This window comes from Anticarsia gemmatalis, chromosome 21 (assembly GCF_050436995.1).
Source record: "Anticarsia gemmatalis isolate Benzon Research Colony breed Stoneville strain chromosome 21, ilAntGemm2 primary, whole genome shotgun sequence".
NCBI lineage: Eukaryota > Metazoa > Arthropoda > Insecta > Lepidoptera > Erebidae > Anticarsia > Anticarsia gemmatalis.
This window is the reverse complement of record NC_134765.1, coordinates 1,061,607-1,087,208: the sequence shown is the minus strand read 5'-3', so window position 1 is coordinate 1,087,208 and position 25,602 is coordinate 1,061,607. Positions and strand designations below refer to the sequence as shown.

The window sequence follows — 25,602 nt, the reverse complement described above, 5'->3', positions numbered from 1 at the left end:
AATCACACGCTAAAGCTTTCCTCAGGAATCATTCTATCCATTGCATTGGTGTAAACCGCATTAAAATCGTTTAGTAGTTTTGGTTTATATAAGGAAAAGACAAAGGCATCAAAGTAAATCATCAATGAAGGCAATAATTAAATTTTACAAGTCACAATGTTAGTTACCGCACATCTCAAAAACGGCTTGGCCGATTCTCCTGAAAAAAATTGTGAGCATATTGAGCAGGTCTGAGAATCGGCCAACATCTATTACCCATATACCCATATGGCAAAACGAGGTTTGCCGGGTCAGCTAGTATTCATATAAAAAAGTAGATATGATTAAAAATGTGACTATGCACACATATTTTTGCTCAAGACTGTTCTTATAGGTAAGTGCTGACTGATAGTAATAACAGGTCACAATGACCATGAGCCCTAAAGAATCTAGTCTAATAAAATGGTACCTATTACACCTAAAACCAGTCAATGAATAGTTAGAAAATGACATAATCCACTTATGTACTTAGCTTACATAACATTAAATATACAACCCAGATCTATCGCTGAGACAAATTATTCTACGTCAATCTGGTTGGCAATACTTATTCTGATATCGCACTTAAATAATATTTAATTATCTATTTGTTGATGAACTTACCTATACCATAGAAGAAAACAAAAATGATTTAACATCAAAAGTTCGTAAAAATGTTAGGTTATAATTTGTTAATAGGTACGATTTTCCTACTCGGTTTTGGATCCCAAAATTATACAAATAAATACTCACACAATTTTGGCGTATTTAAAGCTTTTTTGTATAAGTCTTCATATTTTTGTAAAAGTTTACTATAAGTTTTTCCTATCCTTGATCAATATATTTTTTTACCTATAAGCTAATTTTAGTTAAGTTTTATTAAGGCATTTGAATTGTTATTGAAGTCAACCAGACCCGAAACAATTATTTGTAGATCGCACAAATAATTGTCCCGTGTGGGAATCGAACCCACGACCTCCCGACGCAGTGGTTGCAGCGTGGCGACCTAAGCCACTGCGCCACTTCTATTTTTGGCAACAAATATTGTTTAATCATCCAGAATAGTGTACAATATTTATAAAAGCGTAGGCTTACATTCGCTGTACAAGGTGGACCACGTATTTACATATTTTACACAGCCATATTATTATAATAACATCGAAATCATGTAGATGGCAAACCTAGTTGAAGGTAAAATGCGCGTACCTTTGATAGTTCGAGCGTTTACCGCTAGATGGTGTTGGTAGTTTTAGAGAAATTGTTATGAAAGTGGTGCTATCGGTGCACTCGAAAATACTTAACTTCTGTTTTTTTTTTTATAAATTAGGTACCTACTTAAGTTTTAATTATTGTTTTGAAAGTGTGAAAATGATCACGAATATTGTTAATACCTAATCCATATTCTATGTAGGTAGGTAGGTACCTACCTACCTATTTGAATTTTTGTAGCACATCGGTAGATTAAATGAAATTATTCAAAAGATCTAGGTAGGTACCTACCTACCTTGATAGGTAATTTCTTTGACTTCTGAAGCGTAGATAATCTCGGAAATTCGGGGTGTAGATTCCACTTTTCATAGGCTCCTATTAAAAAGTTACTGACGAGTTAATGGGAAAACACTGAATGCTGTTACCGAATAGAAATGCCCTAATACGAATCAATACGCAAAAAATGCAGCACAAGTCACATAGTTAATTTCATCAAATAGACAAGTATTATATCTCTCTACCTACAATACCTACTTCAAAACATAAAAATATTTACAACCTACCTAGGTAGGTACCTACCTACCCACCTGTTAGGAAGGAACATCTCCATTTAATAAAATTAACACCTGCGTGTTATTACGATTGTGTACTTCCGATGATCACATTAATATTGTTTACGATCGCTTATTATAATCAACTCAATTATCTACGAGGCCTAGGGTTTGTAAAGGTATTCCTAAACATAAATAAAAAAGAAAACATCTCACAACAATTCCGAACGCACGGGAGAGTGGGAGATCGCGCGCTGATGACGTTTCGTTTCGCTCGCAGTCAGTCCGCCGCGCCGCGTCGCGTCGTTTCCACGCACGTAAGGACCGCGTCGCCCCTCGCCGACCCAAACCGTGAACCGCATATAGAACTCAGCTGTGAATTAACACAAATAACAAAGTATCCTTCTTTACAAAAACTGTTTTGTGCCCTTTAACAGTGGACTGTACTATCTGTGTGTCATAAACAGTGTGAAACGTTCAAAAAACGTAATCTATCTAAGCATCTCCCAGTGCTGTCCTCAACTGCGTGAGTATTTTAAAGTTATTTTAACTGTACTTTCCATGCTTTGCCATGGCATGTCGCTTAGAAACAGGCATTCGCGGAAAAAATATCTCTGGCCTATTGTATAATCTGTATCAGAGAACTCAAAGTAGGTCGTATTCCAATCTATTACCTGACCGAATTTAGACGACGGCTGTTAGAGAGATTAGCTGAAAAAAACATTGCGTTCTCGAACCGGTCGGTTTCCGATTTGCATTTTAGTGGTCAAAGGCATCGGTTTTTTCGCTAATTATACACATTTGGAGGTTTTTGTCCTCTATTTTGTGGGTGAAGTTAGGACCGGCTACTGTTTGCCGGCAGGTAAAAAATTATAGGACTGCAAGATACGAGAGAAAAAACATTATTACGATAACTAGCTACGTTTAGATGCTGGATAACTCGGAATGAAAGTATCAACATTCAGAGATGAGAATAAAAGAAGCGATACAATAGACATATCATTGTATTGTGCAGATTCAACAATAGTTGTTGCATTGCATTCCACTGCAGGGAGCTATGAAAGAACGAAGCATGGTCTATGGATTATCTCATAGAATCGATATTCGCATCCTATGTCGCATGATTTGACACACAGTTGGCTTAAACAGGATGGCTATAGACAACCCTATGGTAGTTATTTCAAAAGGCAATCGTTTAAAATCAGATGTTATTTGAAAGTTGTAAGACACACCTTCCGATACGATAATAAAGTCGTGTCGTATCGTATAAGATCGAAAGTATTATGAAGCATGATCTCTTACAAACAAAAGGTAAACAAAATCGTCTTAGAACTTCTGGCACACCAATTTCCTTGCATAAGTTTGTATCACTCTCCCCCGGTTTTTTAGGTAGGCAGGTACATTTAGCGGTAGTTTATCTATTCAACTCATATGAAAAACGCTATTGAATAGATAAACTACCGCTAAATGTACCCAGAAACCGGGGGTCTGTCGCATTGGGTCTTACATATAATGATGGACGTGAGTCTTTATTATAAATAAATAAATTACGAGTAGTTAGGTAGAAATAAAGCTTAGATTAACTTTCCGAAGATCAAACACTAATCTAGAAACGAATCTTAAAAGTAAGAGTAATCGATTTATTTGTATCAAAATTGTTGAACGAGTACTTTTACAATATCCAGCTGGCTTTCAGAGTTCAATGACCTAAGAAAACATAACCTATAAAAATATAAACTGTTTGCAGACAGCAGACTTTACTATTTAGCTTTCTTTCTTTCTTATCGTATGGTTAGTGGTCAGCCTAGTGTCAAAGTTGTTCAAGCTGCCCGAAGGCCTTTGACGTGTCTTAACGACTATTATCTTAATTAACAACAACCGGGACCGACTTTTTACGTGCCCTCCGAAGCACAGAGACGATTTTTCAAATACCAACTACTATGCGGTCACCCATCTAACGAATGACCGCGCCATGGTTTACTTAACCCATAGATCGTTTACCGACCGGTGAGAGCAACTGGCTATGGGCGGCGGGCGCCTTGCTACTACTATTTAGCTAGATAGTTATGCCTGGAACCAACGTTTATCACAAGGAAGATGAGAGCAAAATAAATCAGGTAGCTATTTATAATATCCGTATCGCTTTAAGGTCAAAGAACTTCATTAGTGGCTGCTTCTACTCTTTACTTCGAACAAACTAAATTCAATCATTTATATCATTCAAAGCATATCTAGATATCTTTTGAACCCTTATTGTCCCACTGCTGGGCAAGGGTCTCGATTTGAAGGCGAGGTTAGCCTTGGGTCTAGCTTTAGTCTAGGTTTGGTCTAGATTTAGGCTTCAAATTTAAGTCTAAGCTAGGCATCATATTTCAAAATGTCGAAAACAGAATCCAATTTGTAACTCAATTTGAAACAAGCTTTCGTTTTTTCGATAACATAATCACTATAAAAGTTACGTATTTATGTAAGAAACGTTCGTGTAGAATGTCAAAACGTAATATTTTTTATTTCAGCTGTACACTCTAGAATACCTACCTATACGATTTCGTAAAAAATATACGTTTCTGAACGAAATGAAATCGACAAATCGCAGTTGGAAGCCAATAGAATTCTTTTTTTCAACGAAATTCTTGCAATGCTACTTACGCTATAAAGTTACCTTGACATAAAGTTAGATATCCCGCCAAATTAGCGGCAGCCATTTGCAATCATTTGAAATGTTAATTTGTGCTACCATTTTAGGATCTAAATCGCTTATTAATATTAAGTTTCGCCTTTTATTATGTAATATGTGATTCAAATAACATTTGTAGACGGTTTCCGGCAATTTTTCGCATAACTCTGTAAATTTTATTTTTAAGTGTGGCTTGGTAATTTCTCTTTTTGTGTACAAATCGCACCTAAGTAACATAGGCAATTTACTTTCATCAAATTTTCAAATCTTGCCAGTATAGTTTACTAAAGGTCGAATGGATAATCCCTCATCAAACAAATCAAGTGTTTGAAGATCTCCAAATTATTTTCGTTAGTAAAGTTATCAGACTGATAAGAAATGCGGCTTGGACACTATTTTGAACACGATGAACCATACATATATGTATATCCAAATCCTTGTATTGACTTACCTTTTTACCTTAACGTAACAAAAATTTTATAAAAACTCTTTTTACGTCTTTGCAAAAGCTTAAAAATACCTTTATTAAATGCCTTTAAAAACATGTTTTATACTGAAACTACACATACATAGTATAAATAGTGGATATCTAAGAATTTACGTTGAAACTATCGTTAGTAGCCGGTGTACGGATGTTTAGTTACCGTTTAGTCTATGAATAGAGTAGCCGTCACATCCGCGGGATGACTATAGAGTTATATTGGAAGATGAGCCAGCTTCCACCTGGTTACTGTATCGATAGTTTTACGAATTTCATGATGACAGATTGAGTGGAAAAATGCTGAGTTTAGGCAGAACTTCAAACAGGTACCAAGTAAAAAAAAACATTTAGGTTCTTTCTTTAAGAAATTCTGTCAATAAAATATCAACGTAAGGCTCAAGAACTTTGATTTTAACTACAGTTCGAGAAGGGTAGAAATTCAAGAATATCTGGCAAGATACTCAAGTATATTTCTGTCTAACTTCAATATTTTGAGCGGTATAAACGCAATTCCTAAAATATGGATGATAAAGCTATCAATATTCTCACAAATCGGCATTAACAAAAGCAAATGTACACCCAAAAGTATAGTTTCGAATGCAGACTTACCATGAATTTCTATCACTTCTATAGTAAAACAAGGAAGCAGTAATAGGTGTATAGGTAGAGTATCAAAGGCGCCACTAAACCGACCATGTGCTGCGTTTATTTTGGTTCGCCATGTAACTGTCAGGCATGTTTACGTGTGTTTATTTTGAGACCAACTGCACTTGTTTACACCTTAGCGAAGCTTCGGATTTAAACTAATGCGTTTGGTATTGGTTTTACTTTTGGTTGTAGTAACTACTGTATTACGAGGGGATTCTTACTTAAAAAAGAACCTAACTAAATCAAGATTTTTGTGACTGATTGACGTAAAACATATTATTTAATGGTCAATTTATAGCCATTGGGTCATTTTGATAGGGTTTTATTACATCCAGGCCCAGAACAAACTGTCCTATCGTTGCTATGTACTATTGTTATATGGATTTACAGACTGTTGAATCAGCTCCTGAACTATTTTCTCGTGATTTTAAAATTCTTATTAAAACTCGCAAGATCTTTTGAAAAAGACTCCATTCCTACCTCTATTTAATAAAAGTGGTCCTACAATAAATGAATCATAGATTTCCCTAGAAATTAAGGGTGCAGAATTATTTAAGTAGTAAAATTTTGAGATATGACAACAGTTTTTCAAACCCGGGAGGGAATTCGCCGGTAGTGTACCAAGGCGTTCGAACCAAAGGTCAGACGTAAAACCCACTGCTTTACATGATCTAAATAAAACACTAAATATTCCGTGTAATTCTGATTTATCAATGTAATCTATATCTTTCATATCCTTTCTCGCTTCCGATATCTTCACGGCCGTGATACTAATGGATCAGCTGTCAGAAACATCCAGTGATTTAATATTAGCAATCATTCAAGGTTTCCTTTCTCCGGCTAAATATTTATTGATCGTTTCGGATAATTATTTATATATTGTAAATGATTTTACGTATCCAGGGTCCATTTTTAGTGTTCCAACATGTAACGATTGGTAAAGACATCTCTGAAATTCGATTCCTCATCTCATCAGTGATATCTCATCCCCTATTTTGTGAGACCCAGAAGAAAGGACCAGATTTTGAATCAAAACAATTAACGCAAGCTGTCTAATATAGTCCGCCACGTAGTGCACGATTTATTTAGATACAACAATTCTGTGTATTTACAAAATTTCATGAAACGAATCAACGTCAATTTAATAAGCCTGTGGGTCACTCAATTTCTAATTGCTGAATTTTGTACACCTCCTACAGCCGCGAACATTGTATAAAAGGGTCTCTACTAATCAGTTCGCCAGTATGAAAACTGTATGGGTTGTTAAATTGATTACGAACAGACAGACAGATGTAGCGAAGAACATCTATATATAGTTAAAATTAGCAAGTAGTTAATACAATGTTGCCATCTCTCGACGAAAGCTCACGTGATCTTAATTGTTAATTGATTCGTTAACTAGTTAATTAATAATGCAAATGGCTGACAATGTAATAAAATCACAAAGTTATTATATTTCCTTGTCTTTAAATATTATATGATAAATTGTTATGTAACTACCGGTCTATATTTTAATTACTGATGACTTCCAATTTGTTTGCAAATTAGTTAATTTTTTTTAAGGTCTCAGGTTTCATGTTGATACGCTAACTTTTATAATATTCTATATTGAAATCATTTTCGATCGTTATATTATTAAAAGGGAAAGTTACGGCTCAATATGGAAATATTATTTTCAAATATTTGTACTGCATATACGAGCATTATCTAGAATATCATTATGTTGATAACACACACCCTTCCTTTGAGATCGTCATTCAATTCATGATTAAATGGATTCTTGACTTCTTCCGGCTTGCAGATCCGTTTACAGATTAGCGCAAACAAACACACAAACATTTTCCATCTTCATCGAGTACCTATATACGAAAACGAAAGCGATCTCTGACTTTATATATGTATAGTATATGTAGGTAGGTTATTTTTTTAGGGATAGTGACAAAGTATACAAATACGTGACCTCAGGGCACCGTCATAACACATTCCCTTACACAAAAAAACACGGCTTAGACAGCCTAAGCCTAAAGGATTAGAGACAGAGCAATTAAAACAATCAGTAAACAAAAAAACAAATCTAAGTAATAATAAAACATGTTCCGGATATCATAGAGAATTGAAAGTACATTGTACTAATAATGCTAAGTGAACCAGTGGCTTCAAGGTGAATAGAAACTATAATTATATATGACAAGTAAGACTTGCTGTCCTGTTGTTTTGCATGAAATTACTTACCTAGCTACTGACTACTTAAACAATTCCAGGGGTAAAAAGTGTATATCAGCCTATTTCTTCCAAAACAATGTTGGAGTCGGCTTCCAGCCTCACCGGTTGCAGCTGAATACCAATTACCTGGGTTATAACACGACACCCTTCAGTAAGACTGGTTGTTAGACTTTCAAGGTTCCGACTACTGTTAACATCAAAGATCTTTGAAATTGACAGCCGGGACCGACAATTTAACGTGCCTTCTGTAACAGGGAGGTACTCGATATGTATTAGATGGTCACCCATGCACACAACAACCTCGGCAAGAGTAGCTTAACCTAGAGATCGATCCGCGCGGCTGTTGTTGTCAGATAAAAAATTGACTTAGATATATGATTTAGTTTTTCTCACTGCTAAACACTCAAATGTTTTCAGTACATTAGCTATGAAAGCGTAACCGACACTCATAGATATTCGCATTTATTATAAAATATACACGAACTTACTAGAATATTTTACTAACTATTCAATACAATTTATAAATCATCACGTTTATAAATTACTTTTAACGATGCACATCGCTTATACAAGAAAAAATATGGATGTTAATGAGGCAAGGGAAGTTTGTAAGGATCATACCAAGTGGCGTTTTTTGGTCTCTGCCTACATCTTTATGAAAAAGGCGTGATATTATGTATGTATGTACAACACCTAACTTAAAAATGCTAGTAATTTATATTTATATTTAGAATATAATTAAGATTGCTTCTATGTTCTAGACGAGAAAGCGTAACTGACTTAAGGCTTGATACTTTCGCATTTATTATATCAAATATCAAGATTATCATTGCATTCGTATAACTGCCGGCTATAATTTGAAAACTATTTAATCGTATGGTTAATGATTCACCTCGTGTCAAAGTTGTTCAAGCTGGCCAAAGACCTTTTTTTGACATGACGTGACGTCTTTCCTAATTAATAACTACTGGAACTGGCTTTACGTGCTCTATAAAGTACGAAGACGATCAGCTTACGTACCACAATGGCTACCCATCTACAGTATTTCCGCGCGAAAATTGCTTAACCTGCAGATCGTTTACCGACTGGTGTGCGCAATTATGTGCGTGTTATAATTTGAAAATACGTGTTACATATCTGCTCGCTCGCGTGGAAAGATTTAACTAGATAAAAAGACCGGAAGGATCCTATGTGCTAATTCAGGTTATAAACTGTGTAGATACTAAATTTCATCAATATCCGTTTAGTAGTTTCGTAAATAAATAACTTAGACTTTTACCCCAGTTTGTTACAAGCTTGTCTGATCTAAATTTAGCTGATTGATTCATACATTTAATTCAGGCAGAGGTGTATGAAATTCACCTTCGTTTTGCCATTGCCAATGTTGGTCTCATGTAGAAATTAGCCAGGCTGTTGGGCACGTTTTCATACTCCGGCTTACTATTGTAAACATTCTAGATAGTTATGTAATATACCTAAATTAGGAAATACCAATAGTTAATAGCATATCCGACTCAAAATCTAACCCCAGACCCCAAAATCTGGGCAGGCCAAACTACTATTGGGCCTTTAATTTAAAATTACTTCAATAAAGTCATCACCAAATTGACTTTCCCACATCACTCTATCCTTGTCCAGCGTCTCTAAAGAAAAGAGATAAAAAACAAAATCTATTGTCATCATCTGCATTCCTAATGATCACTTGCATTAAAACTTCACGTACGTATTAGCAAGTCAAAATATACATTGTTCTGACATGTCGATCTGGTTTCTGCGACATGTTTTTTCCCGCGGCTCTGCCTGACCTTGTGTATTGACATTCCTGTCAGTTAGATGCGGGTTTGTTTGCTTTTATTATGGTACAGTCAACTTCAATAGTTTAAAGTTTTGCATCCGTCTGTACTTGAGTTTTGATAGAAAGTATTTTTTCAAATAATATTATTTTATTATGGGTCTGTCTCCCTTTTCGCCGCCTTGAGCCTAAATATGATATTGCGGTATGTCTGCAGTCTAAACCTTTGACTATAATACATGCTTTAGTCAATAATACTTTTGAAGCGGGGTTCCGCTGACATCTTACAACCCCCTTAATTAAATTTTCGTCTCTTTTGATATTACATCATGTTCTCCTACTAGATGGTTTAAAAAACCACGAAGCCTTCTAACCTGACCTACTCTACTTTTGACTGATTTTGCTAGTCAATAGTACTTTTCAGTGGATAAGAGTTTTGACTGCAACATATTCCTTAAAATTATTCTAAGAGAAAGGGTACTGATAATGATATCGTGGGAATTACTATGTACCCATTCACTACAACATAATTTTATCCAAGAAAATCAGTACCCTTACCACACTACACTACCATTTATCATATAAAGCCATTTCCTTGGTTTCTCCAACAACAACATCGATTAAATGCTAATTCTTTTAATTATAAGTTACAACCATATCTCTAGCAGATATATTGCCCGTGTATTGCCGGTGTATTGCCCATGTATTGCCGGTAGATTGCCCATCAATATGACAATAAATAAAGTCTTTGTTTTCACCTAATTGTATGGTTGGTGATTTATGTATGTAGGTTAGTAGTTCCCGGATTGATGATAAAATACTTTTGGAAAATTGCCCTTGATTGTTGACCGTTTGACCTTGAAATCTTGAATTAATTGTTAAAAAAATGCGTTTTTAGTGTCTGGCAGCATTTTAGGGATTAATAAAAATTAATTTAGGGAAAAATAAATCATAGTTTTTTTTACTATAGTTTATAACATATTCTGCGGTAAACCATTGATAGCTTTGAATAATCAAAACTATGTATTTATAATGATCGGACAACATCGTGAAATGTGTAGAACTGCAATAGATGAAACAAGCGCAGGATCGTTAAAAAATGGCGTAATGAGGCATAGACTCTCTAAAGTGGGCAACAGTGGACCAAGGAGATGAATTGATAGATATTTTTATAATTCGCTAGCAATAACCATAATTTGTACAGCGTGGGAAATCAACAAGAGAACCACTTATGCATTACGCTATCATAACTTACAAACAAATTGGTTCAATACTTTCATTTAAACTGTACAGAGCCAACACTTCACTTAAAAAATAATTTGTCGCCAAATAAATAACAAAATAATTGAATTTCTAAATGGAAATATGCACTTAATCGTCTGATAACATACAGATAAGAACCAATACGCCAATACGCCAACATTTTGTCCTTAATACCAGTAAAATCGCTTCAATTACCCACAGATTATCACATGACCAAACCTGTCCAAATATTTGGGCCAATCTTTTCAAATGTACTTACTTTTTCTTTGAGAGAAAGGGGTTGGTAACACTTGCATTCAAATTCCAACCTTACAACATAGCCATAAGATTCAACTTTACTTGTGTTTTTAAACTACTTAGTATACAAATTAATCTGCGGTGCATATGAAACTAATTTTGCATACAATATGCGGCTTTCTCTGTACTTAAATGATATTTTTAGCACGTCTAGATTATCAGTCTAGATGTCTATGGCAGCGAGATAAATCGCTTATGGATGTATGTCGGTTAACCTGTGATAGTTCGTAGGAAAGTGCTACTTATTGTCGTTGATATAAAATCTGATTTGATGTGCAATTACCTACTTGCTTTTTATTGCTGTATCGTGCATATCCTATAAAAATAGTCTATGACAGCCATAACTTTCATTATAATATTCTGGATTTCATAGAAGTTATTAAATGAGTGGTAGCGCAATAGTTAGAGTAAAGGAGTTGCTCATATTATCCCAAAAGTTAACACGTAATTCTGATTCGGCACAAAATAAACGTTTTTGAAATTGTTCTTCCTCTTTTCTAGCTTTAATTCTTATTTTTTCTAAATTCATAATATTTTTTCCGAAAAATTTAGATTTTGTATGTGTTAATACTATTACTGAAATCAAGTTAATTAATTTAAGTAATAATTCCTTACAATTATTTTATCAGTCTAACTTTAAACAATAGATATTCATTTAAAAAGAAATTCTACCTTATCATACCCTTACTAATAATAAGCATGTTTCGAACTAACTAATTTATATTCAGTTATCATCAAGTATTTTATTGTCATCCGTGAAGGCACAAGCAGAGAATATTAATTGTATAAAACAATGTAAAAGTAACAGGCTTTTATTAAATTTGTACGAAATAAGCACTTGTATACATGTGTTTTTTTATTACGTGCTTTTGATATGCCGATTGACTTGTAGCGAAATTGATATGCTGACTGTACCTATATTTGTTTGACAGGAAAAATTGTAGCTATTATTTATGCTAATAATATAAATATAAGCTTGTCTGTTGTGTGTAGGTTTGCTAAGCTTTTATGGTTAAACTGCCCAATAGAATTCCATGAAATTTAGAAAAGGAGATAGTTAAAGAGTCTAGATCAAGACTTTTGCAAAATTTTGTGATACGGCCTGATTATATTGTACCTATCATATTTGTTTACAATAAAGCGTAAGCAGTTGGTAGCATCCTTTTGGTTTCTGTCTACCCGCATAGGGAAAAAGCATACAGGCATACCTACAAACATACATACAAAAAGATTTTATATGTATGTTCCTCGGAAAATATCGATTCTTATTACAGTAGTTATTAAAAATGCAATCGTAATTCAATCAATATAAGAATAAAAACAGTATCCTTTCATCGTCCTCTTTCGCCCGTGTCAAGGTTCCGCCCACATTGTCGTTATATATCGAGCTGCGCCAATTTCTCGATATTGTCTTATACGGTACTCTTAGTCATGGATCGATTTAGTTTATTTGTCTGATTCACTCATTCATGACGATTTATATGGATTTTATTACGAGATTTGTATATATTCCAAATTTTTTTTGAGATGCAGAAGTGCTTAGATCTGTTTTTGAAGAACACAAAACGTATTGTCTGCAAAATTACAAAAAATCGCATCCTTAATTATCCTTTGAATTTTTCCGATTCAACAAAGCCTTGGAGTATTAAAAAACGCTGCTCATTGAAGTAACTACACTCTATTTTATTCAAATCACGATATATGCAAGGCGCTGTAAACTGTTTTCAAAATTAGATTTAAAAATGATTTTCCTGACGATTTTGGCCGTGGTGACCATATTTTTATATACATAGGTGGTAGAGTCAAAAGTATCGGTTAGGATAAATTAGATTGGTACCATATCAAAAATCCGTTTCACTGTTTGGGCAATTGAAACCTGTGACCAACTTTTACGAATCTTTTTTGGAATAAACCTTAAATACATTTAAGTCATAACAGGAGTTTTCTGTGTTAACGACGTACTCTCTCATAAACATTTTATTTATTCTTTCAGAATATTTCGTATTTATGTTCACTTGATTTGTGTGTAACGGTCCTGTGCCATTGGGTCCCAGGAAATTGTTTGGCAGTTAGGGTTGCCACGAGTTTCAAACAAAATGTACATTTTGCGAAAGCCTTTGAGATGAGATTGGTATTCAACTTATTGAAGGCTGAAAATATCATAATTGCAGTTATCGCTTCAAAGAAGGACCCATTCGTACTATGAATTGATGAATTGAATGATCGTAATACGGTTTTTAAGGTGGCAAAAGTTCTCGTATAAAATTTAGACGCGGTAGGTACTCTTACTGAAAATTGCCCAACACCGACTTCCAGTGTCTTGTGCTAGATTTATCTAAGTATTTATATTGTGTTCGTCTGATTACAATTCTTATAAGTACCTATAGAAATTTATAGTAAAGTGTCAACCCTAATTAAAAAGCTCTCAACTTGTAGGAACATAAAATTGTTTCATTTCTCGTAAATTATAACGCTTTTCAAGGAAACTGATAATTTTCTCGTTGTAGTAATTAATTACGTGGTTTTAATTGATCTCGTTAAATAAGTCTTCATTACTTAGCATATATTGAACTACATATAAAAGAGCTTGGCTACTGCTGATGTATATAATTAAAGGACTTTTAAAATGGGAATATTATCTCGTAAATTAGCTTCAAGTTCGCTATTTACAGCTTTGAATTAGATCATAAACCTCTTACCGAGTATTGACAACCGGCTAGCTATCGACAATTTGTATATGAAAATCTAGTGAGCCCCCCCTTTGAGTATTTACAAGGAATATTTTGGTCTAATAATTTTAGAAGATTGTAAAAGATCGCGTTCCGGGGGGACTATCACGTATCATTGACAATTTTTTGACAGTCACTACGCTGTACATTGTTTTCTCCCTTAGATTATTGTGATTAACACTTTACGTCAAAGTAGCAATGTACTGAATACTGGCGATCAATTTGACGCATACAAGTTCTTTCGACAAACGTAACTAGGTATTTCTTGCACGGCTGGCTATAACAATTTCTTTACTGTTTTAGAAAAAGTACTTAAACAGGTAACAGGATAACCATATTTTCAATCTGTGAAAACGTAATTTCACGTAATAAAATACTGCGATCAATAAAACTTGAATATATGGGACAGTATACATTTTTATTATGGTACTCTTATTTTATTTAATCCGGACACGAAACGCTCGTAAAAGTACCACTCGTAAATGAATGCTTTAATTACTGATTATTATAATTAACGATTTCGAAGTCTTCATGGTTCAGTGGTGGTAGGCTCTGTTTGGTGCTGTGGTTGGTTGTTTGAGGTTCGATTATCGGGTATTGAAGTTTGTTGAAATTTGTAAAGTTGAAATTTTCTGGCTCTTTGAAAAATTACAACTTATGCTGTTGCTAGTGTCATCAAAAAGAAATATTCACATGGTTCTCTTCTCACAAAATAAAGTATAGGGTAGTACAAGATTATGATCCGAGTATGAAGATAATATTAAAACAATATTTATTATTTAATTACTGAAAATCCAAACTAACCATTGCATCACATCGGTCCTGATTTTAAACTACAATAAAATGTTGATGAAAATGCTTTGGCGCATCACTTACAATTTTATGTTGTTGTGGTATTCAACAGGTAGTATTTGATCCTTGTAACTATTATTTATACTTGAGAAAAACAGGCATAAGCCTCTATAAAACCACTACAGTACAAATATACTCATATAAATCTGGTTCGGTGTAGAAGCACGAGTGTGACGTAACAGTAGTATGGAACACCATTGTTACGCCGCTGAGAACTGTTTCGACATGACACTGTGAACTCGTATTGTGGTTCTGGTAAGCCAGTGAGAGTTAAGGAATATTTGTTTTTAAAGTGAACTATAGTAAAATTGTACGTTCGTTGTTTAATATCAGGAGTAATTATACGTAGCACTCTTAATCGGCGTATGACAAGATGTATGGCTGTCAATGGCAAAGGAAGTTTGTAAAGATCGTACCAAGTGGAGTTCTTTGGTCTTTGCCTATCCGTATGGGAAAAAGGAGTGATTTTATGTATATGTGTATTTTGAGGTATATTTGTTTGTTCAGATAAAATATTTTCACTAGCTATACCTTGGCGTATAATTTGCCAATGCTAATAGCTACAGAAATCATTGTCATACACAAAATATCAACAAATACTTTGTTAACTAAAACTACACATCCTAGTGCAGTATTTAAGACAGGTTTTCCTATATTATTTGGTGAAAACATCAAGATTTTGCATAAAAACATTGGTCATATTTCAATATGAAGACAGAATTTTATTGCTTATACACAAATGTATAAACTTTAAGCAAGGTTTTTCAATATTTTAACTTAAAAAAAAATTATCCATCCTTAAATTAAATACCCTTTGTGACTTTTCATAATCCTAAGTATGACACTAATTTCTTAAAGCCACCGTTCATAATGTAAAGAAGCAACAAATTTTATTTTATGCCTCAATTTAATATTAATAAAATTTTATTATTTAATTTGTCAACTTATGAAAGTGTTCTTTGTTAAAGCGTTTTGAAGTATAATCCTTTTAAGCGTGTAAAACCATTGCTTTTAGTGCCTATAAAAATATAATAATGGCATATTATAATACGACGCTTCAGAGAATTTTGTTGTTTTTTAACGCCACCTACGCAGCAGTTGGCTGTTTCAGTTTTTTTCCTGTCTGAAATGAGTCAGTATCTTGAAGAATTGTTCTCCGTTTTAAGACTGAAACATGTCTTCAAGCATTGAAACGAACGAACTGAAAACAACAAGTGATTTATTATTTAAGGACAGATTATAGATTCTGGTTGTATTTTCCCATAGGGACAAAAACCCTAATTGAAAATTTCCTTCCATCATTCACATCCATACAATTTGTCAAACGAACACAATTTTGAACTTGCAATTTCTTAAATTACTCGCCTTTTCATTACGTACATTTGGAACATACCAAACCAATAAGGTCAACGACCTACTTTTCAAAGTTACATAAACAGACTGAAATGTCAAAAAACGTCCTTTAACGACAATAGTTCAAAGGTAATTAATTCTGAACCATATGTTCACAAACATTTTTATCAGCCGACAATCATTCCATTATGACAATAATGGCGGTCGCGCAGACGCGTACAAAAAGCCGGAAGGGGTGGGCGTTTTGTTTGTACCTGTGTCTGTTTGTCTGTGTGTCTGTGTGTTCCTCGTAAACGGGCTAGGGTCTAATTTCTGTGGGTCAATATCATTACACTCGTGAGACACTTTTTGGGATAGGTGTTTTTTTTTTAGGTTTTTTTTTAAGTGGGTCTTTAGTACTGAATAGTGATACTGTCAGTAAGGTTATGGTATAATGATGTAATCTAAGGCTTTATAAGGTACATCACTAAACCTTTTTCGTAGTTGTCCTGCCAGAAAAATGAGTATGAAAAAGTATCATGAATTTTTGAAGAATATTTTTGCTCCTATTAAACGACACGCGGTGGTGGTTTACTGTGGACCCACCAATAATACAAACTGATGGGTCCATGCGCAGTAAAGCAGATTCCTTATATATAATATTAAACAATATTTGATAAATATACTGGCTTAAAATTCAATTCCAACTAACTAGGGTAGTTAGTTAAAGTTTTATAATACAAACATCTGTCAAATATAGGGGTGACATTTTATTGACCCGAAAATAGTTTCAAACACACAAAACAACTGATGTTTAACTGGTCAGTACGACACACCATGGCATATGGTATACAAATATAGACATTTTACACGTGGTGTAGTAACATCCTCCGACGCATGCCCGTTTTATTACTGTTTTACGTGCGTTTCGATGCGTAGTTTGGGATTAGAAGTAAAAGTTGTAGGTAGAAATTACGTCATTAATAGATATTTACTTCTTATTTTATTATATGTATTGATAGCATGTATAGCTAAAGCATAAATCATTTAACTTTATATGCCTAGTACGGGCCGTTAAGAGGATGAAATCTTTCCTTCGGCGATTCACTACAGTCGGTACCATCGAGTATCAAGAGTTTGACGTTTAAAATGTGCTGTCAAAATAGTTCTTACGGAGCCCGCTTGAGGCGTTAATCAGATTTTCATGCAAAATATCAAGATAGCTAGCCGGTTGTCGCTAGTAGACAGTACCTAGTAAAGAATTTAGCTACTGCGCCGTGCTCTTACGTCACTTGTTTATATTTTTTAACATCTTTGCAGCGGTAAGACTGCTGTATTCAAATGTTTAAAGCTGAATGCCGCCGCTTTTTAAATCTTCACTAACGGAAGAGTCTAAAGTCATAAAATGACTTAGAAAACTCAATTGCAAGATGCAATCTTGAATCCTCTAACTTTGACGAGATTATTTTAACTAAGAGACAGTTTGAGTTAAAAATCTAAATTAACGGCCTTTACTCCAATTCTAGAAAATCCTATTTATTAGTGAGAACTAAATAAACAATGATCGCATACCACAGTTCAATCAGTGGCCCAGAATGCAAAGCTGTTATGATTTTACACCGGTAATCTCACGAGACTCGGCGAGAGGCGCAAGGATATTGCAGTATAAACGATCTTATTGATATTGTAATTAACCTACTATTGTAAGGTTGTGTGCTGGGTTTTAAATCGAGCAAGGCCGAAGGATAATATTTGTGTAGATTTTCTTACTATTCAAGTAAAGGAAAGGGGGCAGTCTTATGAGAAGAGCTAGCAAGAAAGTCACGGAACACTCTTCTTTTTAATTTTTTGTACATTATAAACTTTTCCAACGTGGAAACAATTTTAAAGTATTATATCTGAATAAAATATTGGTTTATATTTATTTGATTTAATATTGATTACCTATTTAAAATGAGTTAATATAAATTAGTTATTGCTAAATACGCTACGGGCGCTAGTTAGCATTAAGTATAGGAAATTGCCCTACTAGGTATATTAAACCAGAAGGGCTATTTCCTACTGCTCTGTTACTAACAACAAAGTATCTACAAACAAAATGTATCAGTTCCTAGAACTATTTTTTTTCAAGCAATTCTAAATGTCGATATGATAGACTGCATGTTTAATATTGACAAAGGAGATCATCCACGCTCCATACATTTTTGGGCCTTTTTTCAAAGTGCCGGCCAACAAAAAAAAGTGGCATGTATCGATAGAGCTAGCCATTTGAAGCAATAGTTAGTATGGCACGAAACCGGTAGGATCGCTTTGAACCGAGTTATACAGGTTTGAAGATTCATAATATTCAAACATTTATTCATTTCTGAAAGTACTGTGAAACATAAAATAATGATTGATTTTGCTAGAACTATATAAAGCAAACGACCACCCTGAAGTTGATTTAAGGTCGTAAGCACACGTATCAACTCGGAAACGGGTCGTCACTATATCAACTCGAGCTCATCAGTATTATTTGTATGTAATTCCCTACTGTAACACACTTATCGGAATCGTTATGTGATCGCCCCGGCTCACGACGATGGGAATGGTGCGTATGCGCATTATGCATACACCAGCACCCAGGGTGGAGTGCGGGACTATGTGCAAATTCCGATAGAAGGGCGGGCATACCTTCTAAACCGCAACATGTGTCCTCATAACAAGGGCCCTCATCACAAATGGTGCCCGAAGCACAAAATATTGTTCTACATGCCGATGAGTCGGACATAACAACCCAACGGCAACACTCTAGATGACCTCTTACCTAGACGATGGTTTGATAGTTGCACACAATCGAGGGTGCGGCCCCTTGGGTTCGCTAAGGGAGGATGCGCTGACCTTGCGCTAGTCGCCAGTGACCAGTCCAGTGGCGAAGCATTGAGGCGCCGGGGGAATCAAACTCGCACCTAAGGGGCCGCACCCTCGGTTGTGTGCAACTAACAAACCATCGTCTAGGTAAGAGGTCACCTAGAGTGTTGCCGTTGGGTTGTTATGTCCGACTCATTGGCATGTGGAACAATATTTTGTGCTTCGGGCACGATTTGTGATGAGGGCCCTTGTTATGAGGACACATGTTGCGGTTTAGAAGGTATGCCCACATTTCTATCGGAATTTGCACATAGCCCCGCACTCCACCCTGGGTGCTGGTGTATGCATAATGCGCATACGAACCACTCCCATGGACGTGAGCCGGGGCGATCACATAACGATTCCGATAAGTGTGTTACAATAGGGAATTACATACATACAAATAATACTGATGAGCTCGAGTTGATACGGTGACGACCCGTTTCCGAGTTGATACGTGTGCTTACGACCTTAAATCAACTTCAGAGTGGTCGTTTGCTTTAGATAGTTAATTCTAGCAAAATCAATCATTATTTTATGTTTCACAGCACTTTCAGAAATGAATAAATGTTTGAATATTATGAATCTTCAAACCTGTATAACTCGGTTCAAAGCGATCCTACCGGTTTCGTGCCATACTAACTATTGCTTCAAATGGCTAGCTCTATCGATACATGCCACTTTTTTTTGTTGGCCGGCACTTTGAAAAAAGGCCCAAAATGGATGATCTCCTTTGTCACCAAAATTCATTATTAATGAAAAATCTACTAGCGTACGTCGAATTGATGATCACTATTCAGTACACTGCTTCTTTGACGTAACATGTTTATCACTGTAATCTAAAAAAAAAAACAATGTACAGCATACCTACAGGTATAGGCTTTCTAATAGTTTTCGAAACATGATAGACAGTTTAATATTGATTTATTTTGGTATCAAGTTTTTATTATTCCTATAATGCCTAGCCCTTAAAGCTAACACACAAGAATATTAAGTACTACATAAGTTATGTATTACATAGCTGTAGTAAATGGTTATAAATGGTAACAGTGAGAGGCCCAAGGTCGTTATATAAACTGAGAATACATGGTACAGACATAAACGTTGATTTATTCATAGTTTTGCGAATTGTTTGATTGGTTTGTCAAATGTTGGTCAATTGAAATTATTATTAAATTTGGGAAGGTACAGGACTTTTTAACAGTGTTGTGGGTTTAGTTACTTAATAGTAGTAAGATTAGGATTGTACTTAGTTAAATTTAGATGGGTTTAGAAGTTCTTAAAAGTGGTGTAGGTAAAGTTATGATTACTAAAGAGCTTAGATGTGATTCCTGTATTTTCTGTACATTGTGCATTTCTTCGCAATAATTTAATAAAAAAATTAAAATTTAAGCAATGAATTCCTCTCACATTTACTGACAAAAACCTTACTGAAAAGATATAGATAATATTTCGCTGTCTTTGAAAAAAACAGCCCTAAAAATACTTACTAAAATACCTATTTATTATGTAAAAGGCCCTAATACATACATTAAAACGTACATTTCAATTACTCATTTAACTCGCAGTGATAAATGAATATAACACGAAAGATTGCTATTAAGATTTTATCAGGCGTTAGACACGATCTTAGAAATAGTTCGCTTCAGTCTAGAAATCTAGAAACTAGTTATGTGCTGTTACGTCACTGACTTGTTTAACCTGTCGGTCTGTTATTTTGTAAGGGTATAAGCAGAACCAAGTAGTAGAAAATAGTGGGCAGGTTTTCTAAGGTATTTCGTATCGTATCGTTATTTTTGTTTGATGTAGTTAGTCTGTTTCCAAGTAGTAGGTAATATTTAGGAGGTTTTTTTAGCGTTACTTTTTTTTTGTTTGGTAAATATTGAGAGTTGTAATTTGGCTCCGTGGTTTAAGACTGTAACAAGGTTCCTAGTTCGAATATCGGCCTGAGTAAGATAATATTGGCTTTTTTTGGATTTACGTGGTAAAATTCTTAATCCGAGGTAACTGTGCGCTATTTACTACCATTGAAAATTTTATACGCAAAGTTTTCATATTTGTTACTTTCTATTTTAGGCAAAATCTCCTAAACGCATTTTGGTAAGATAGCTGAAAACTGTAGTTGGCATCGGAAATATTTATTATCTAAAGAAATATATCCGGAACCGTAGTTAGAAGTTATCATTATACACTTCGGCCCTTATATCTCAGTTCGACAATCGTAATAACAGCAATTACTAGAAATTACTTGTAATTACCTAAACGTGTTTTGATTGCGACATTTACACCGCCATATTTGAACATTAGATTGCTGTGAATTCGGGTTACGGTTGTTTTGGTTGACCAAAACCATATGGTGTGGAAATTGGAGCAAAAGTTTCAAAGATATTTATGTAATAAGTTTTTATGTAGTGATAATGTGGTTAAGATATCAACAGGTATTTACTTTAGCTTGAGTATATAGCTCAGTACCTCGATTCTCTACCACTATCGACTACCGACAATCGACTAGCTATCGAAATTTTGATATTTAAAATGTACTGCCAAAATATTTCCTACTACGCCCGGCAGAGGCGCTGATCAGATTTTCATACAAAATTTCTCGATGGCAGGTCGGTTTTCGGTAGTCGATAGTAGTAGAGAATCGAGTTACTGTACCGCGATTCTCTACAATGGGAACCATCGAGTATCGAGAGTTTGACATTTAAAATGTACTGCCAAAATAGTTCCTGCGACGCCCGTAAGAGGCGCTGATCAGATTTTCATACAACATTTCTCGATAGCTAGTCGGTGGTCGGTAGTTGATAGTGGTAGGGATTTGAGCTGCTGCTCATTAGTTTGAAATTCAGTGTGATTGAAAGACACGGGATTCTAGTAGGCTATTGTGTCAGTTGACAATTATTTGAAGGCCATTATGCTGTACATTGTTTTCTTTCTTAGATTATTATGGTTAACACGTTACGTCGAAGCAGCAATGCACAAAATAGTCCCCTCAGTCGCTTGCAGCGTCCGGCCATCTATCCAGGAACGCGTCCAAGTCATTACTAGATTTAAATATTATTTTTGCAACTTTTCCATAATACAAACAGTACAATGCATTACGCAACAAACACAAGTTATCAAACGTTTAAAATCTCACATCGTTAATGTGAGAATTGTAAAACAATACAAAATCAGGAAGACACGGCCCATCGGACTAATGACCGTTAAGAACCAACATAAAGAGATCCCTAACTTCACCTTCAAGTGTAAAGCGCTCAGAGTGAGTTGTGCTCACCAGTCAGTAAACGATCTGTACGTTAAGCAACCGTAGCGCGGACGTTACTTAGATGGGTGGCCGAATAAAGATATTTGAACTGAGCGTCTCCGTTGTAAGATTAATCAACCTTACCGCAGACATTCCATAGATGGGTGGTCGTCGTGATATGTTATTTATATCTCCGCGTACTTCGGACGGCATATTGTAAAAAGTCGGCTCTAGTTGTTGTCGATTAAGATAACAGCTGTTGTGCAATCTAAGGCCTTTTGGCGACCAGACCAACTATGACACTAGGTTGAGAACTAACTATATCATAAAATGTCTTCTCAGGGGTTATCCCTTACTACTATCGATTATCAGGCACCGGCTAGCTATCGTGAAATACAGAATCGCGCTATAAATGCTCCAAACCTTGTTCGAGGAAGCAGGTCTTTTCAACTGGTCGTGTGTTTGAACTGTCCACTGTAAAAAGACACTCCAATTCTAATCATTTGCTCTGCATAATCTCATATGGAAGGTCTTTTTCTGTTGGTCAGTGTTACCACGCAAGCTGTCCATTTCGTACGGGTGATTACTTTTTAACCTGTGGGAATTTCTATAAATATAGAGTAAAAGAGTAATTTGTAGTGAAAAAAATGTAGGAATTGTTAGGCATTGGCGCTTTTAGTAATGGGCTTGTAGAGTCTATAAAAGAACCAATCAGAACATAGCATATAACTACATAACAGCTTCTTAGCAATGAAACATAGATACTACGCTACTAATAATACATTATTGGGACTCGATTTCTACCTGAAACAAACAGCACTGCCGTCTTAATTCTCGAATTAAAATCGACTTTTTTTACGACTAATCTCTTTCATATTGTAAGAAGACCCTTGCTTAGATGTAAAAAAAGTTATGTACATGTAAAATTAATTGTTGAATGTCGTAATTTGTGTAAAAATTGATTGCTTATTTCACTCACTAATTATAGTTTCTATAGATATTTTAGTGCTTTAACAACTTCTGTCTACAAAACAATATTCCTTACTAAAAATAAACGTAAAAGTAGTTTTTCTCCCTTGTTTAGAGTACTTCAACCCGTCTCATTGTTATGGGAGCCACAAAGAAGCCCTTTGTCCGTCCTTGCCTGCTCGGCGTCTACAAAAATTGTGAAACAAAGGAATAGTAGCAAACAGCTGTTGGGCACGTAGATCCTCTTTAACACTACAACACACTATTACCAACCTTATGCTTTACACTATAGAGTTCATTATTACTTTTCTCTAGTGTAGAATAAGTGTTAAATGATTTTAAGCTTTGTTTTACTTATTTTAAGGTAGGTTTTCGTTTGTTTGTGTATGTCAGACACCCTTCCGGTAAGGATAGGTGTCTGGGTTTTGAATTAAAATGACAATTGCGCAGACAGACGGATTTGTTAGTGTTGATGATTATTGCAAGTAGTTGTGGGAATATGGGAATATGTGTGAGTCATCATGAGTAGTAATTTGATGAAGGAAATGAAATGTAATGTAATTTTTTAGGTGAATATGGATGTTTCAGATAAGCTACCGGATGGATCTTTGACTGATTGTACTGTACATCACAAGCTGCAGCAGAATCTGTCGAACATCCACATTACATAAGGGTTCGGTACTTATTCAAAAGTGAAACTGGTCATAAAAGAAACTCCCTTCACACCGCTAAATAATAAGGGGGTTTGCTTTGAATCTACCACACACTAAAAGCAGGTTCGGGAGGAGCCCTCCGTTCTCTTAAGGGAGTGAAAATATTAAGTGATTCTTATTTACGACGTAGTTAAAAATGTATTTTCCACTTGTCTTGAAAGGTTAATGCACACATTCTAGTTCTTATATAAATACCTATGTGCAAATAAAGCTATGTTCTATCAAGCCGGGGCCTCTAGTAAGCCATAAAGTAAGTCATGTACCTAAATCGTAAACAATAAACAAACTTACCTTCAAGTTATTTATTTGAAAAACAAACTAATAACTTACTGTTATGTTAACGCGAGATTTTCTTGACATTTGTTCTGTAAACTACAGGCTGTGTTTCTGTTATCAGATGTTTGGTATAACTGTGTAGTGGACAATGATAATGCTAGGTAGTTTGTTTGGTAAATAAGTAAAGAATATCATAAGTACGGACATGCAAACTTATTTTATTCTATTCCTTAAATAATTATTCTTTTGCTGAAAAAGTATTGTCTGTTAGCAAAAACAAGTGATAATAACCATTATAACTTTTGTACCTGTATGAAAAGACTGCAGTTTCAGTAGGAGAGCGAGTTGACTGAAAGAGAAGGTGTGTATTTTTTATTGAAATGTGTTTTGTTATTTAATTTACTTATCCTGTGTCCTGACTGGCATTTAATACACAATTACGTGCATAATAAATCCTTAGTCTCCTGTAGAGATACCAAAAAACTTCGACACCAAAAATCTTCTGGATAATCAAATATTTTTTGTCACAAAAGTAATTAGGAATTTTATTCAACAAAAATGTGTTAACCCGAATTAAAAAAATTCCAAACCTTAGAATCTTAAACATTTTCAACTACTTAGATCAGTATCAATGACAAGCGCCTCAATAATTCCAAACTGCCAATGTTTTGCGTCAACACAAAACATTTGAGGCACTACATCAACAAACACTAAACACAACACAATCAGTGTTGAACAATCAACATTGGCATACAAACAGGCACATTCACGATAAAATTACCCGTTATTATTTGTTACTAGCGAACTTGCGGCTTTGGTCGTATGGATTTTAACCGACGCCAAAAAAGGGACTATCTTTTTCGTTAGCTTTTAACTTTTTGTTTTAAAACGCGCTTCTGTGTCCTATAGCTGGGCAAATGTTGCTGATCCTTCTTTTTTTCTAAATCGTCATTTTTACGATTTCCTGCTACGAATTAATAAATTATTATGTAGATTTTCAAAAATTATAGATTAGTATTTTGGGTGGAAAAAATAAAATATTAATACCTACTAGTGCTTCTGATAGCGGTAGGCAGATACCAGAAATTTGATTTCATTTATTTTTTTATAAAAGGTATATTTCATTCCAGATTGCCAATTACATTATCGCTTAATTTATCAAAATGACTTCAGCGGTTTAGGAGTGTAACCGTAACAGACAGACAGACTTTCGTACCTATAATTTTAATATAGACGTATGTACTCCAACTTGTCATGCACTTGGCTGCAATTTTACAATCACACAAAAAACAGAGGCATTTTGAACCTTATGCCGTTGGTATAAAGGTGTTTATTATGAATGGTTTGGTACGCAAGGACATTTTCAATGCATATATTATGATGCAAGTAGGGTTACCTTTGTTGTGTAATAAGTGTTCTTGTTTTGCTAAGACAAA

General features: G+C 34.8%; 1 protein-coding gene across 1 annotated transcript in view; it reads left to right on the top strand.

The window, feature by feature from the left end:
* Positions 1-2,060: 2,060 nt before the first annotated feature.
* smash (smallish) overlaps positions 2,061-25,602 on the top strand; it is a 225,571-nt gene continuing 202,029 nt past the window's right edge. Inside the window, exon 1 of the mRNA XM_076128428.1 lies at positions 2,061-2,304. The gene's annotated coding sequence lies outside the window, so the exon portion shown is untranslated. The remainder of the gene's footprint in view (positions 2,305-25,602) is intronic.